This window comes from Manacus candei, unplaced genomic scaffold, assembly GCF_025592945.1.
Source record: "Manacus candei isolate 608988 ecotype Guabito, Panama unplaced genomic scaffold, ASM2559294v1 h1tg000076l, whole genome shotgun sequence".
NCBI lineage: Eukaryota > Metazoa > Chordata > Aves > Passeriformes > Pipridae > Manacus > Manacus candei.
Window position 1 is genome coordinate 2,310,443 of NW_026138124.1, and position 15,649 is coordinate 2,326,091.

The window sequence follows — 15,649 nt, forward strand, 5'->3', positions numbered from 1 at the left end:
TTTCTCATGTTAACTACACATCTGCAGAACAACCCTTTCTATATGACACTTAGAGATGGCATGGGCTCCTGAGATCCCTGGTTTGACTCATTACCCCTCTGGAACTCACCCTGGGCCTGATATTCCTGACAAGGATAAACCCAGCTGGTTCAGAGTAGCAGAAACCAACATTTATTGCAGTCAGCTATTGAGTGATGATAGTCCTTCCAATGTTGCTCTCGTTGCCAAATTTGCTTTCCAAACCCCCTGAGGACATTGCTGAATGTGATTTTTCACACTCCTGCTTTTTGCCACCATCTCTCACTTACCTTTACTTTCCAAGTGTCGAACTGTTTTCTTTATCATTTAGCAAGAACATTTTGAATGAATTCATATGGTAAAAGAAATCTGGCAGGCTCTTCCCATCTGTTCTGGAGAAAGCTGCATTCCAGAGGTCGTGGGATGGGTATGTGAAAGGGAGAGTATTTGGTGCATGTGACATGCTATTTTTTTTAAACAGCTTAAGAAAAGTACATGAAGAAGAATGCAGAATTTCAGCTCATGAGAACTGGCAATTGAAATAGCTCCAGGATCTGTGGGTCAAGAGGAGAACTTGGTGAACTTCTGCATAGAGGAGATACTTTCCTAGTGCCACAAGATGCTTTTCACGTGTCCTGTGCACAGTGCAAGAGAACCAAACGTGTGCAGGGACACTGAGGAGAAAACAGAGGGGAGAAAGCAGAGAACTGATTCAGGCAGTGGAAAGCCAAAGCAAAGCTTTGAGGGTACAGCAGGGCAGCCTGGTCTGGGCCCATCTGAGAGCTCCTACACAGGGCTCTTATCTGTTCTAATCTTCTTCTAAGCAGGATTGGTCTTACTGAAAACAAGAGGCATCTACCAAAAATACTACAAACTTGAGGAAAACTCTTTTTATGGTAATCCTGAGAAATATCTCTTTTTAAAAGGAATTTATTTCTTGAAGCAAGATGCTTCAATGAAACAAAGAAATGTACATATATGAAATTAGATTTGCCTATGAAGTCGTTGAATTTAGGCTTTGCATTAGTTTGAACATAAAAACATTCATAAAGTTCCCTTAGTTTGAGTTTGCTGCTGTTTTCCCCTTCCATTATCACCTGGATTTTTGCTTTCCTTACTGACAGTGTCTCATTCATTTGTTCTTGTTCATGATCTGTGAGTGCATTTGGATTTTATTGTGCATGCAGAATTCCAGCTTATTGCCTTTGAAACACATCCTGGCTGGAGCCATTGCAAGTGTAAACAAGGTGCTGGAAGCTGGAGTGCAGATGGAATGTGAGGAGTCTGTGAGCCCAGGGACACAAATCCACTCTGAGAGAGAAAGGAACAGGATTCCATTGGTTATTATTAGATAATTATTACATATAATTATATAATTATAAAATATGTAATATATTTTATATTTAATTATGTTATATAATTGTTATTATTTAACCCCAGGCTCCCTTCCATCTGCAGAGGAGCTGCAGGGGATAGAACAGGCAGGATGACTTCCAGGACCTGGACACAGGACTCAAAGGAATACTGAGTTTGCTGGTAACACCAAACTGGGAGGAGCTGTTGATTCCCTGGAGGGCAGAGAGGCCCTGCAGAGAGACCTCAACAAACCAGAGAGATGAGCCATCACCAAGTGTGTGAGTTTAACAAGGGCAAGGGGTGGATTCTGTGCCTGGTTGGGGCAGCCCTGGCTGTGTTATGGACTGGGAATGAGGGGCTGGAAAGCAGTGCCAGGAAAGGGCCCCGAGGGTCCTGGTGGGTGCCAGTTGGCCCTGAGTCAGCAGTGCCCTGGCAGCCAGGAGGGCCAACCCTGTCCTGGGGGCACCAGGAGGGGATTGTCCTGCTCTGCTCTGCCCTGGGGCGGCCTCACCTCAACATTGGGGCAGTTTGGGGGGACACAATGTAGGGAAGGGATTGAGCCATTGGAGAGTGTCCAAAGGAGGCCACGAGGATGGGGAAGGGCCTTGATTTGAAGGTGTGTGAGGACACTGAGGGCACTTGGTGTGTTCAGCTGGAGCAGGGGAGACCTCATTGGGGTCTGCAACATCCTCCCAAGGGGCAGCAGAGGGGCAGGTACCCATCTCTTCACTCTTCTGACCAGTGACAGGACTCTAGGAAGCAGCTGGAGTTGTGTCAGGGCAGGCTCAGGTTGGATCTCAGCCAAAGGTTCTTCCCCCAGAGGCTGGTTGGGCACTGCCCAGGCTCCCCAGGGCAGTGGGCACAGCCCCAAGGCTGCCAGAGCTGCAGGAGGGTTTGGCTGATCCTCTGGGGCACAGGGGGTGACTCTTGGGGCTGGGCCTGTGCAGGGCCTGAGCTGGACCCACTATCCTTGTGGGTCCCTTCCAACACAGGATATTCTGTGATCCCATAATTCACTTCTTTCCTGTTGACTCACCCTTTCTCTTCTCTCGATGCCTGAAGTCTCCAGGAGCTCCTGCACGTGCAGCTGATGTCACCTGACAGCCAAAGCAAACCCTGCACTGGGTGTTTGTTACCCAGAGGGGAGTGATGGGGTTCAAACCCAAACTGGAGGGGTCAGCTGGTTGTGTTGTTGAGCTCATCAGACAACCACCCCCATCACCTTCTGTCCAGAGAAGCTTCCCTGTGGCTGGTTGGTAAATCACGTGCAAACCTCTAGTGCCTGGTGGGAGGTGTCTGAGTGTCAGACCTGAACACAACTTGCTCCACTTGGCTGTGCTCCTCTAGAAAGTATTTACAGAAGTTCACTCAAAATAAATTACATTCTGATCACTTCAAGTTATTGCAATTGAGAAGATGGTCAGAGAAGGGCAGGTAGGAAATTTTCAGGAACTTGGAGGATTTGATTAATAAGGAAAATCACTAGAAGGTGCAGAGAGTGATGGAGGGAGAGATGGAATATAATCCACTATAAATATTTGAAGAACAATACTCAAGACAGAAGCAAAGTGAAAGAGAGATGTATGAAATAAATGCAAGGAGGAGGCAGGTTCCTGACAGTGAGATGTTTCAGGCTGTGTGTGCAGCACCTCAGAGGGACACCTGGCCAGTGGCACATCTTAAAACTGAACCAAGGGGACAAGGAGTGACACCTCCAGCAGGCAACCCTTTGTGGGGAGGCAAGAGATGAGGAGTGACTTAGCCATTCCTGGCAGGATGCAGCACTGATAACATGGCTTTGCTGTTCTGAAGTTGAGGCATCAGGTGGGTGTGCAAATGGGAACAGGAGAGTTGAGCAGTTTAGAACCTGTGGAAGGGAACAGCTGGACACTGCCAATCCTGAGATTTCGGGAAAAGTACAGCTGCTGATTTCATCTTGAATTTAAAAAATGTGCTTTTGTGACATGAAATGGATTTGGAATTGTGTGTTAGCTGTGAGTGTGTGTCAGAACTGTCCCAGTTGCTCACAGTGCTGTGGCTGTCAGAGGTGTGTGAGAAGTCCCCAAACCACGTTGTAGGAGGAACCCTGTGCTCGTGGGTCTCAGGGTAGGACTGACAACCACTTGCTGACTGCTCAGCACACTTAATGGAAAACACCTTCCTAAAGCCACTCAAAGCACCTCAACCTGCAAACCAGGAGGATTGCAACAGTTACCTGGCAGTGTGTAACTTCTCTTCAGGCTTCTCCACTCCTGGGTGGGGAAGGTCTCCAGCCAGCCAGGCTCCTGGAGAGCCACAGCTCTGCTCTTCCCTCCTTCAGCCACTTCCTCGGAGCTAATTCCGTGCAGTCAAATGGAAATGGAGAAACTCATGTCTATGTGGTGTGTCTTTATGTTATAATGATTCTCAGTTGTCCAAAATCCTCGGCAGGAGCACATCCCAGTAGATCTATAGAACTGTCTCCAGGATTTAGTATAAATTCAATATTGTCAGCAACAAAGAATCACAGTGCTCTCATTGTATTTGACTTCTAGTGAAGCCATTACTGGAGTCATGTCTTTTATTTATATTAACATGTTGTTAACTGTAAGCTAATAAAGATGCAAAATGCCTGAAATCAATTAGGTACAGATTTAAGGAGTGTACATAAAGGAAATTTTCTGATTTACTTTCCCATTTGTTGAATGCAGACTTTGCATTACTTTGAACATGAAAGCAATCAATTGACTCTGTTTAATTCCATTAATTAATTTCTGCAATCGTTTTCCTTGCCTCTTTACTTCAGTTTAAAAACACCTGGATCCCAGTTAGAAAATTCCCTGAAGTCGTAACAATTTCAAATTAGGAGGTTTATTTAAAAATATCATTTGGGCTCTAAGAGCTTATTAGTTAAAAACTGTTCCAAGATAATCTTCAACTTCACAGAAGGAATTAATGTTTTTAAAAGTACTTTTGCTTCTGTTCTTCATTAATTTTTGTTTGCTTTTTTATGAATCTGTAACTTGAGAAGTATGGAAAGCTTCTTTCTCAATAAAGAGAACTTTTCAAACATTCCCAAGCCTATAGTTTGGTTTTTAGTCAGGGAAAAGCCTATCAACTTATTTTTTGCAGTATTTTGTCCAAAATATTGAGAGCTCTTTATATAACTGCTAATTAAATGATGTCTGGTAAGAATACAGGTTTTTTCCTGCGCTGTCTAGCTGTGAACCAGATTCTCTAATGCATTTCTGTTGTTGTCAAAAGCTGTTGCTGAACTGCAGAACATCAGGACTGCAAATAATGGCAACTGTGGAGCTTTTGGGAAACTTCTTTGTTGGATGGATTTGGGTTGGTTGGGTTGGATTTTGTACTGGCCATGGACACTGCAAATCTGATAACTTCACTGGCAAAATAAACATGAAAGAGGCAATAAATCATCTGGAGATCAGTCCCTGCCCTTGGGACACTCTCCCAACTGTCCCCTCTTCAGAGCTGGGTGGCCTTTTGTGGGCAAGGCACATAGTGAGGGCTGGGCCAGTGGCACCTGGAGCTGCCTTTTAAAAACACCCTTGAAAACCTGGATTTCTAATGCACTGAATAGCCTGCCCCAGTCTCAGAGCACCTGAGCAATGTCTAAATTTAGGGATATGAGTACTTGGTTCCACCCACAGGCTTCACCAGCACTTGTAGGTGTTGGATTTAGAACTTCAGTGATGAGTTAGGGGCTTGGAAACTGGGAATCTTGAACAGCAAGACAGCCCCCAAGACAGCTGACAATCCCAAACCCCAGAAGGGTTGTTTTTGTACAATTAGAAAGTGAAACACTCATGAATAATGTATGTGGTCAAATCAGTTAATCACAGAAAGAGAATCGGGCTGTGTGTGCTCCACTTTCATCTTCCCTCTCGGGAAATAGGAGGGGAAGAGGCCACTTCTTTCTTCGAGAGGAACAAGCAGCAACAGCAGCTGGAGCTGGCTGGGGCAGAGGCTTGTGCTGTGAGATCACTCTGGAAAACAGAATTAGTAATGGATTAATGGATCAAAGTTGTGGAGTTGTGATCTGACCTGTGGTTGTGTCACCGAGCGTTTGCAAGGGAAGTGCTTTCAAATGTGCCTCTAAATGCTCATCCTCTAATGAGACAGAATGAAGAGGAATCCTTCAGGGAGAGGAGGAGTGAAAACCAGCAGCTCTGCCACTCCCCTCGGCTCACACTGCCGGGGACAATAAGGGTTTCTAAAGGCACTGGGGGGGTGTGGATGGGTGGGCGTAGGTGGGATGTGCCAGGGGATAATCCAAGTTTTTATGTTCCCTGGGGCTCTGTTCTGGTTGAACTCTTTAGTTACAACGGAAACAGATCAAAGTGGCTTTGGGTTTGTTTTTTTTTGCTTTGTTTGTTTGTTTGTTTTTGAAACCAAGTGGGTTATTTGGGCTTCTTTCTGGGAACAATTTCCCAGGTAGATCTTCTTTAAGCTGTAACTACTCTTGGGGGCAGCTGAGACTGAGGAACCCCAGAGCTGTGGGTGTTGTCTCCCACTATATCTGGAGGCAGTGAAGTCTCAGGGGGCTGAGAGAAAAATCCCCCCAGGATCCTGCTGCATCTTACAAAAGCAGGCTTTTAGTGGCTTTCCCAGGATTTGACTAAAAGTCCCTTGGCACGGTGGAGAGTTGTCATGGATACTCCAACTCCAGGACACTGCAGCCCATCATTGGTTACATTTATGAAATGTTCAACACTTTTAACTCTGCTCTCAGTGCCAGTGCAAACCCACATCAAAGCAGATGGTGCAGCACTACAGGAATAACCTCTTTACCTCCTCGGCCTTGGGGAGGGCTCTGCTGCTCAAAAAGCTCCAGCAGTGCCAATAAGCATCACCTGAGCACCACTGGGGCACCTTTTAATGTAAATAAAGGTACAGTTTGTCATGGTTTCACTGGAGAGCCCTCGCTGCTATACATGGACTGCCTTTTTCAGCTCAAAGCATTCTGTGCTCTCTTAATTTGAGTTGAGCTATTTTGGGTGTGTGACATCAGCTGCTGAGCACTGCCCTACAATCCCAGAGCTGCCTGGTGGATTTTGGAAGTTGGGGCAGAAGCGAGGATAAAAGATTGACTGGATTGTTTCTTTTATTGTAAAGATGTGGGGAGAAGTGTTTTCCTGTTCAACTTGCAAACTGGAGACCATAAGGAAGAGCTGGAAATAAGAGCCATTATTAACCTGCCTTGGCTTTGGAGTGGGTCTGGAATTGATAGTCTGGCAGAATCTACCCTATTTCTCTGTTTAATTGCCAATTAGTGCAATGGATCTCTGTGCACTCTTTGGAATTAATTTTAGTGAGGTGCTGACAGATCCCAAGGAGGAGCCAGCTGAATAGGAGATGGGTCCTGAAAGGCAGCTGCTTTCATGTCTCCTGAAATATTCCTTCCAGGAGCTGACAGCAACAACAATCCCCGTGTTAGTGCTTTCCTGAGCAGATGTAGGGAAACAAATACGTTTTTTCACAAAACTTAGCTTTTGGGCCTGGTTCTAGTAAATCATTTAAACTGACATAAATGAGTAAGCTGTCAAGTGCACCACATGATTCCCCTTTTCAATGCTAAAAATAATGAATTGTAACTTTGGGGAGAGCAGGGCACTGATACTTGGCTTGAGTGAGGCAGCCAGTGAAGGGCTGATTGAAGAAAGTGTGAGAGCTAATAATGATAATAATAATAATGCCTCCAGACTGCAGCAGTGGGGGCTGATAAATCTCTAATTAAAGGTGGTGTTCACCTCCCAAGCACTGTCTGCCACTCTGGTGTTGAAATGCAGCCCTGCCTCTCATCTCCACTGCCAGTAACTCTTCCTACACCTCAGTCATCCTCCACTACTTTGTTTCACCTCTTATGCAGAATATTTTTCTGATCTGATTCTTGCAAGTGAAGCAACAATATCAGGTAAGAGAGGATCAGACAGGGAGTTAATCCTCCCTTTCAAAAAAACCCCAGAAAAAGTCATGGTGGTTTTGAAGTGTAAGTGCAGGAATAAACACAGGAAGTTTGCATTTCTTTGGATCAATGACTGAATTGAAATTGGATGAAACATTGATTTTTATTTATTTTTTTTTTTTTGGTGTGGCAGAGATGCACTAAATTGCATCAAAGAATGCATCTGTGCCATAAATTAGAAGTAAATCGTGTATGTGCTTATGGCAAATGGTTCTAGTGTTATTCAGGATGAGAGTAATAAATCCTGAAAGCCCTGCATCCTGCTGGGAGAGATGACAGGCCTGTGAAAAGAACAGCTGTGGTTTGTAGGCCCTGCTATAAACCTCCTTTGGGGTTTGTGAGACCCCTGAGGAGCAGCAGCAGAACGGTGTTGCTTTCCAAAGGGATCAGTTCCTGGAGGACTTGGTGCAGCCCCCTGGCAGTGTCCACGGGAACACTCCAGTGGAAAGGTGCAAGATCCTTTTGCAAAGCAAGAGGAAACTTTGTAAGGACAGTAACTTTTCTGAAACAGTTGTGTGGTTTGACTTGTTGCAGCATTTCTTGAACATCCGGGAGAAACTGTAAAACCATCTTTGTGATGGGGCTGGAAAAGTGCTTCTGGGAAATCTGCAGTGCAGTGGATCTGCAGTCAGGAACTCCAGCCCCAGGTACACTCACCTTGCAAGGATAAATCCAAACTGCTTAAAGGCTTTAGAGACACTGAAGGCAACACCCACCTTCTGCGTAGTTAAAACATCAAAAAGGAAAGAGGCCTTGATGATAATGAAGTTTGGGAACTTGAGAAATTACACAGGTCACTTCAGATCCCATTGGCCCTGAGCAAAACTCTTTCAAGGCATTTTAGTTTTCTGACCCTCTTTGTACATATTTGAAAGCCACAGCTTTTTACCCAAAGTGCTCTAAAGAAGATTAAACAGCTTTTTAACATCTGCTGTGTTCATAGTGTGTAGGAAGAGCTCTCAGTTGCTGGTAAGATAGATGGGTTTTTACTTCATTTGGAAAAGGTGTTTAAACATATTTTGATTTATGTTTTTGTGTTCTATTATACTCTGAAAAGGGGTTGTAAGAAATGCCTTGCTTTACTTTGGTGATTTTCGTTCAAAAGGAAAGAAATGCTTTAAAAACAAAGCACACCCACATCTAGAGGTCAGTTCTCCTGCAGGTGGAAACAGCAGCATCTGTTTAACAGCAAGTGGCCACTCTGGGTAATGATGTGGTACAGAAGTACAGGAATACAGGGGAAACCTGGGAAAAATTGGAGGGCAAAAATATAGACTGGTTGTAAGGGCAACTAATATTTAACAAGTGGGTGATGAATGAAGGATTTAATAAATTTAATGTAATAAATCTGCCTTTCTTACTTTATGTGATAATATATAAATCATAGGTGTGATTTTATATGATGGTGTCTTGCCTGGCACTGCTCATCAGAGAGACCTTTGTCAGGACAGAGAGGGCTCCTGGGACATCAGGGCTTGCATTGGCCATACTTGTCTCCACATTGGCTACTGGCTCTGGACTGGGACTACTGGACTGCCAAAGGTCTTGGATCTGGAAAGGAGAGGGAAGTGGGGCCTGTGTGAGGGGCCAGAGAGAGGCCTCTGGACCTCTGGAGGGACAGGCTGGTGTTGGTGCTGAGGGAGGGCTCCCAAAGGAGCTGGGGAGTTTGGTGAGCACACCTCAGTGACACTCATCTCTGCACAAGGGCATCTTGGAGTCCATGAATCCCATGTACTGAGGCACTGGCTGCTTCCCAGGAACTCTCAGGAGAGACTCCGAGTGAGGAAGGTCTGGGCTGGAGCAGGGGGTGAGACAGAGCTGCCCCTCGGGCCTGGGGAGTCCCAGAACCCCAGAATCAGTCAAGTTGGAAGGGACCCCCAAGGATCATCAGTCCAACCCTGAGCCCTGCACAGGCCCAGCCCCAAGAGTCACCCCCTGTGCCCCAGAGGATCAGCCAAACCCTCCCTGAGCTCTGGCAGCCTTGGGCTGTGCCCACTGCCCTGGGGAGCCTGGGCAGTGCCCAACCAGCCTCTGGGGGAAGAACCTTTGCCTGAGATCCAACCTGAGCCTGCCCTGACACAGCTCCAGCCATTCCCTGGCTGCTGTCCCTGGTCCCCCCAGAGCAGAGCTCAGTCCCTGCCCCTCCTCTGCCCCTGCCCAGGAAGCTGCAGACTCTGAGCACCCCGAGACTGTTCATCAGTAACAGGACCATTCTCTGGAGAAAGGTGCCACACACAGGGCCAGGAGGAGCAGGTGAGAAGGACTGAGAAGGATCCAGAACTGCAATTCTCAACCTTTCACTTATATTTTCACATGCTTTTCTCATTTTTCCCTTTATTTTTGGGTCTTCATGTGACCTCAGTCACTAGAAAGTGTCTGGCTGCTCACAACGTTCAGGGTTCTCCGTGGAAGCCCCCTGGGCATGCCAGGTGATCCTTACCCTGGATGTCTTCCCTAAAACAGAGCTCCCACCTCCCAGAGTCGACCTGTTGGTGTGACTTTGGCTCAGATCCAGCAGAGGAGCTGGGCTGCCTTCCCAGCAGCAGTTTCCAGCCCTGGGTCTTTCTTTTTTTTCCTCTCCAGGGACTCTCATTGGAAGCACACATCTGAATTCAGGGCTGTTCTCTGCTCAGTCTGTGAATTCCCCAGGGTTCATCTCACAGAACAGAACAGCAGCAGACGTGGAAGGGGAAATGGTGTTTGCAGAATACTCCAGTGCTGCTGATTACAGCCAGTGCTGCAGCCCCCTGATTCCTAAATGCTCCCACAAATTCCCACTTGGGGTTTATACCCCAGGAATTCAGGCTTCCTGCTTGGAATAGCCTCACAATCACATCTGGGGACAGTTACTGTAGATTTTTGCACTTCAGAAGAAAAGCCAGTTGCTGAATCTCTTCCTTATCTGAATTTCCCTTGATGTTAATAAGAGATTGAACTGAGCAGAGGATGCAGAGTTTCAGCCCGAGGTTTCTGAAATTCAGATTTGCTGCTGCCTGATATACATTGCCTTGTATGAGTTAATTAGCCTGTATAGAAAATCAATTTTTCTGCCTGTTTTATATTTACATACTTTGCTCAGAGCTTGCCTCTGCTGGGATTAAGGAATTTCCACTTGGAGAGGTTATTCCAGTGATGAGTGTAAAGCTGATGTTGAGCAGAGCTTGTTTGATGTCTGGGCCCTGATAAAAGCACTCTGTGAATCACAGCCCTGCTTCTCTGGGCAGGGTATCTACAAGTGGAGGATGTTTCTGGTGAGGAGAGGGAGGCTTCTGTATCCCACAGCTTTTGGGACAAGTTTCATGGACAACTGGATGGGGCTTTGAGTGCAGGCCTGAACTTAGAACACTCTGGGATGAACTTACTCCAGAAGAACTTAACCCAGAAGGTCCCTTCACTTGTGGGGTGAAGTGTGGCCCTTCAGGACCTGAAGGAGCTACAAGGAAGATGGAGAGGGGCTTCTACAAGGGTGTGTAGTGATAGACACGGGGGAATGGCTTCCCACTGCCAGAGGGCAGGGTTACATGGGATATTGGGAAGGAATTGTTCCCTGGGAGGCTGGTGAGGCCCTGGCACAGGTTGCCCAGAGAAGCTGTGGCTGCCCCATCCCTGGAAGTGTCCAAGGCCAGGTTGGACAGGGCTTGGAGCAACCTGGGCTAGTGGAAGGTGTCCCTGCCCATGGCAGGGGGTGGAACAGGGTGGGCTTTAAGGTCCCTTCCAACCCAACCCATTCTGGAATTCTATGATCCTTACTGTGGGAGCCAGCAGGACTGCTCAGAGTCACCTCTGTCTAATGAATGTTGTGCAGCAGGGTTTGATGTGCTCTGTCCCAGGGACAAAAGTTTTTATAGCTCTGCATATTTACTGAGGTCTCCGCTGCTCTCTCAGAAAGGAGATTAGCTGAGGAAATAAGTTTTGCTGCCTTAGGAACTGTGGTGCCTTGCCAGTTTGTAAATACACAGAGGCCATCACAAGAAAAAAACCCCAAATATTGTATCAAGCTGTGATGTCTGAAACAGTGTTTTATATTCTAAAAGACGCTTGCTTTGATATTGAAGACTTAGATGTCACAAAAGGGAATGTGTATGATTTAATTTTTTACAGGGCTACAGCTAAAGAGTGGTAAAATGTAATGGTGCTGCTGGCAGGGCATTTGCAGGAAAGACCCAAATGTGTTCCTAAAGTAAACTTCACACTGTATTTTCTGGGGCAGGCAAGTCACAGTAAAACAATCTTCATGAGAGGGGAAATAGGAATATAACCAGCCCTCTGTAGCCTCAAACCAGCCTTTCTAAGTGCACATCATCCCCTCGTGCTTCAGCTCTTAGCCTGAGTGTCCCAGATGATTTGAATTCATATGCTGAGTTGGAGGAGAGTGAAGCTGCCAGATATTTTGTCGTAGCTTTATATTTGTCACATGAGATGTTTGGCTCAGAGAAATCGATTCCACACTTTTGTTCTACTTGAAAAAAGGAAAATCGTGCAGCACTGGGGGTGTCAGGAATGGGCTGCAGTTATTTCATGCCTGGATTTCACATCCCAGTGCAGCCACAGCCTTGCCAGTGCTCTCCCTAAAACTGGAGGGGAGGTTGGGCTGTTGGTGCATGAGATGTCACCTGGCCCCATGGTCTTTATTATCCCCAACATTCCTGTTTCCTCCTCACCCAGAACAAGGTCACTGCTGGGTTGTTTGTGGCACTGCTGTTGTTCACCTCGTTTTTCTCTGAACTGAGGGACTGAAAGATAATTTGCATTTCTCATCAAGGACTGAGGCAAATTCCCAGTGTGGAGACGTGAAAAGCTGTAGCTGTGAGGAGCTGGGCTGGACCCTGCAGGTGATCCCAGGGCACTGATGGATGCAGCAGCCACGTGCCCTGTGTTTTGGGCCTCCAGTCAGGGTAACCAGGTCCCTGCTGTTGCTGTGACACAGGGCTGGCTTTGAGCTTTATTGCCTTTCTCTTCTAAGTGCCTGCAGACCCAGCAGTGCAGAAACTCGTGTCTGTGGTGGCTGCCAAGCTGATCCAGCCCATTGTCTGCATCCAGTGGCTCAGCACTAAGCACATGCTCTGCCAGTGCTGCTGTTTGTCCCCAGCCCTGTTTGTCCTCCTGCCCAGCTGGCCCCAGCTGGCACAAAAAGCTTCAACACCCCAGGTCTGTGCCCTGCAAGGGATCCTGCTGTTCCCTCCTGCTCCTCCACACAAGCCCAGACTCCTCTTGCAGCCGCAATTTAATAGTTCACTCTCAGGATGCTCAGCAGTAAATGCAGCTTGGGGAGAAGAGAAAGCATCTTTCTCTGTCTCACATATTTAGAAGCTGTAAATAGTACATAAAACATAACTTAAACTTTCCTGGAAAGCACTTTGTGCAATCTGAGCATTTTTCACCCTAATTTGTTATCTCTCTAAAGAATCCTTTTTTTTCACAGGTTTATTTTTCCCTCGCCCAGTGATTCCTGAAGCCTCTCAGTGAGTATCACTTTCTAAAATGTATCTATAATAAGGGACTTAGCACTTAAGCAAACAGAAAAGCCCACCCAGAAAATGCTTTGGGATTTGGTTATTCAAATAATTGCCTTGTCCTGTGGAGCATCTGCAACTGAGATGAATAAAATCTCTCAGGTTTGATTCCTTCTGGGACCTGAAGGAGGTGAAAAAGATGGAGAGAGACTATTTAAAATGGGCTGGAGTGACAGGACAAGGGGGAATGGCTTCAAACTGAGAGTAGGGTTAGATGGGATATTGGGAAGAAACTGTTCCCTGTTCAGGTGGGGAGGCCCTGGCACAGGCTGCCCAGAGAAGCTGTGGCTGCCCCATCCCTGGGAGTGTCCAAGGCCAGGCTGGATGGAGTTTGGAGCAATCTGGGTTAGTGGAAGGTGTCCCTGCCCATGGCAGGGGGTGGGACTGGATGATCTTTTATGTCCCTTCCAATCCAACCCATTCCATGATTCTGTGATTCTCCATCAGCTCCCTTCAAATTCTACCATCATCCTCCTCCTTGTGCAGGGGCCATTTTTTTCCTCTTGTTGTTTTAAAAGTGATCCAGGATCCAGAAGAGGGTTGAACCTTCTGGATCCTGGATCTGGAATTTCAGCTGTAATCCACTGTAATTATAACTGATACACCAGAGATATGTTGTGTTTAATATAATTAGAGAAGACCAGGCTTTGCTGTTCTGATCCTTTCCATGTGAACAGTTACTGTGTGATCTGTTCCACGGATATAAATAAACTCTAGTAGGTAAAGCACTACCTGGTGTAAATAAAGATGTCAAATAATAGTCCATAACACAAATCCAGATCCTGGGTGGAGGATGATGGCTTCTGCTGTGTTCAGAGGTGTCTTATATCTAACATTCCATAAAAGTGCTGTATTTTATAGCCATGGTTGGTATTGAAGTGAGCAATGTTTCATCCCTGAGCCTTTGGTCCCTCTGAATATGCCTCTATCCACAGCTAGAGCAGTAATTGCAGAGCCCAGTAAGGTTTTCATTTAGGGACCATATGGGAAACATATGGGAAAATCCCTCTTGTGTTGACCTGTCATTTATTATGAAATACATTTCATTTTATGAGATCTTTCACCTAATGAAATGTTTTGTTTGTTTGGTTTTGCTGAGGTGTTCTTGCCTTCCCTTGAAATTCAACTCTCCTCTCCTCAGTAAATTGATACTTTTGTTTACTTGCTGGGGAAATGAAAATAATGCCTGCTGTGGTGGGGTGACCTGGTGCCCACCAAAGCTGCCCTGGCACTGTCCCCAAGCTGAGCAGGGCACAGGGAGCACAGGGAAAGGCTCAGGGGTGGGATAAGGGCAGGGAGAGATCCCTCCCCAGCTCCTGTCATGGCCAAACAGACTCAGCTTGGGGCAATTACCTTCATTTATAACCCATCAAACCAGAGGAGGACAATGAGAAATAAAACCGAATCTTGAAGCACCTTCCCCACACCCCTCCCTTCTTCCTGGGCTCAGTTCCACTCCTGATTCCTTCTCCCTCCTCCTCCCCAGTGGCTCAGGGGGATGGGGAATGGGAGCTGTGGGCAGTTCACACCTTGACTCTGCTGCTCCTTCCTCCCCAGGGGTTGGACTCCTCACACTCTGTGGGATCCCTCCCCGGGGAGAGAGTTCCCAGGAACTGCTCCAGGGCAGATCCCTTCCCATGGGGTCAGTCCTTCAGGAACTGCTCCAGTGTGGATCCCTTCCCATGGGGTCAGTCCTTCAGGAACTGCTCCAGGGTGGATCCCTTCCCACGGGGTCAGTCCTTCAGGAACTGCTCCAGGGTGGATCCCTTCCCACGGGGTCAGTCCTTCAGGAACTGCTCCAGTGTGGATCCTCCACATGGTCACAGGTCCTTCCAGCAAACCTGCTCCACGTGGGCTCCTCTCCCCATGGATCCACAAGTCCTGCCAGGCCCCTGCTGCAGCACAGGCTCCCCACGGGCTCACAGCCTCCTTTGGGCATCCCCTGCTCCCTGGGGGCTCCTCCCGGGCTGCAGGGGGGTCTCTGCTCCCTGTGGACCCCCGTGGGCTGCAGGGACACCTCAGCTCTGGTGCCTGAAGTGCCTCCTGCCCCTCCTTCTGCACCAACCTTGCTCTCTGCACAGTTCATTCTCTCACACGTCCTCACTCCTCCCTTCTCCAGCTGCACTGGGGCAGTTTGGGGGTTTTCCCCCCCCTCCTTAGCTCAGTTACCCCAGAGGTGCTGCCACAGCCCCTGCTGGGCTCAGCTTGGCCAGCAGCAGCTCCATCCTGGAGCCATCTGGGACACAGGGGAAGCTTCCAGCAGCTCCTCACAGAAACCACCCCTGGACCCCCCCTACACCCCCCAGTCAAACCCAGTACACTGCTGAGGGTTAAACTTCAGTTTGGGGGGTAAACAGCAGTAGCAGATGAGATACCTTAGGAGTCTCCTGCTTCTCTGGAAGTGCCCTTGGTGGTGTAGATGGGAGGGAGATCAGTATGGAGAACACGACCTAGATGTTCTTTCTAAGCAGAGTACTTACATATACACATAAATATATATGTATATGTATATAATGATGTTCCAGGCACTGGCAGCTCTTTAAAGGAGCAGCAAAAGCTCTTTTTTTTCAGAGAAATACCACATCAACAGCCTCAGCACAGTCCCCAGTGATTAAAGCTACACCTACAAGACAAGCTGGAAGCTTTGCCAGCAAACCTCCTCCTTGCTAATGCCACCGAAAGTCCCTTCATTATCCCACCCAAGGCAGAGTTTAAAAACAGATCCTTTCCGGAGTCCCTGCATCAGAAAAGAGAGATTCAGGAATGCAGCAGCACAATCAAGGAGGCACAGAAATCT

General features: G+C 47.3%; 1 long non-coding RNA gene across 2 annotated transcripts in view; it reads left to right on the forward strand.

Moving 5' to 3' along the window:
* Window positions 1–4,383, forward strand: part of LOC127480930 (uncharacterized) — a 35,535-nt gene extending 31,152 nt beyond the window's left edge. Inside the window, exons 4-5 of one of the 2 annotated variants that reach the window (XR_007908051.1) lie at window positions 1,477–1,652; window positions 2,437–4,383. This is a non-coding gene — a long non-coding RNA (uncharacterized LOC127480930). Of the gene's footprint in view, window positions 1–1,458; window positions 1,653–2,436 lie in introns of both variants that reach the window. The other variant, XR_007908050.1, reaches the window with a different exon arrangement.
* The last annotated feature ends 11,266 nt before the right edge of the window (window positions 4,384–15,649 follow it).